The sequence below is a fragment of the Microtus ochrogaster genome, unplaced genomic scaffold, assembly GCF_000317375.1.
Source record: "Microtus ochrogaster isolate Prairie Vole_2 unplaced genomic scaffold, MicOch1.0 UNK93, whole genome shotgun sequence".
Taxonomy (NCBI): Eukaryota; Metazoa; Chordata; class Mammalia; order Rodentia; family Cricetidae; genus Microtus; species Microtus ochrogaster.
In genome coordinates this window covers 1,285,479-1,287,130 of record NW_004949191.1, presented here as the reverse complement: position 1 = coordinate 1,287,130, position 1,652 = coordinate 1,285,479, and the positions used below count along the sequence as shown (strand labels likewise).

Sequence of the window (1,652 nt, the reverse complement as noted above, 5' to 3'; positions counted from 1 at the left end):
TCCAAAAGGGACAAGAAAGCGGCAACTACGGAATAATGTGTGACCCCCAGCAGGGATTACAAGTAAAAACGATGACTAAATAAAAAATGAAATAAAAAAGCCTTGAAAAATCTCTCTATATGTCAACCCAAATTATCTAAATTTATACAAGGGTAAAGCTTTGTCAATCTAAGTACCTAAATGTCACACCAATCCCTACCATCTCCCATTCCCATAAAATATAAGACACATGATGCTGCACTAATTCCAGAAATTACTTGAAAACACAATTAAGGGATTTTGGATTCAGTAATCAGAGTACCAACTTAAATTATTTTTATAAATATTTTGAAAAATGCCATAGGACACTCGTCATATTGTTCAAATGCCCAGTGGCAGGACTTCTGATGAGACCAAACAGGCCACATAAACCAATAAGATACTGTAAAGACAAAGCCAATATGATTAAATCCAAAGTGGAGCAAATGAAGGACCTCGTGTATAACACAAACCATCGTAATAAATAAAGGAGACAAAGGTGCCAGAACCTGCGAGAGTTTTAGTTCCTGGGGGATTGTTCATAGTCTTCTCTGAGACTCCACTGCCACTTCTACTTGGGCAAGTCTAATGGTGTGGTCATGAAGTTTATAGCCATCTTGCCGTACTAATGCCACAGTGCCAGGTTGTACCCCTACAACTGCTGGCATGTGACAGATGAGTTCATGCTCATGAGGGTCATATTTGTCACCAATCGGTGTCATTTTCTCTAGGCCGTGCTTGGCAAACACACTCCTCAGCTTTGCTTCTAAAAGGGACAGTCCTTGAAAGACTTTTTCCAGAGTAACCTTGTGGTCCACAGGCTTGATTCCTTCTGAAAAGCACTCGGCAGTCATCTCAAAAATGTCTGCCACCTCCACCAAGTCCTTACAGAAGCTCTGGATTCCAAATATCTTCGCGTCTTCCACACATCTCTGGGTTCGTCTCCTTATGTTTTCATAATCAGCAAGAGCTCTCTGATATCTCAGTGTTAAATCCTGGACTTCTTTTTCCAGTTTAACAGTTTTTAGCCTTAAGGCTTGCTCAGCAAGGGAGGGACCAAGTATGTCAGGAGGTTCCTCAGAACTGTAGTCTTTCCCAGCAAGTGTTTGCGTGGCAGTGCTGAATGGGTGTAGCCATCCCCTGCTCTCTGACACAAGCCCAGAGGCCAGAAGGTGCTCCAGCCGCTACACCGCCCACAGTGGCCGCTGCCATCTTCCAGACCAGAATGCCTACACTGCGCACGCACTCTGGAGCCAAGCGGAGAGGCCAATCCAACAAATTCTGAACACAAAATATCCAGGAAATCTGGGACACACAAAAAGACCAAACCTAAGAATAATAGGGGTAAAAGAAGAAGAACTCAAACTCAAAGGCATAGAAATTATATTCAACAAAATCATAGAATAAAACTTTCCCAATCTAAATAAGGATATCTCTATGAAGATACAAGAAGCTTACAGAGCACCAAATAGACTGGATCAAAAAAAAAAATCCTCTCACCACATAATGATCAAAACATATCAAATGAAGAATGAATATTGGGGGCTGCAAAAGAAAAAGCTCAACTAACATATAAAGGTAAACCTTTCAAAATTATACCTGACTTCTCAATAGAAACTATTAAGGCCAGAAGG

General features: G+C 41.2%; 1 pseudogene; it reads right to left on the bottom strand.

The window, feature by feature from the left end:
- Positions 1-557: 557 nt before the first annotated feature.
- The window catches only part of LOC101979467, a 9,962-nt pseudogene continuing 8,867 nt past the window's right edge, over positions 558-1,652 (bottom strand).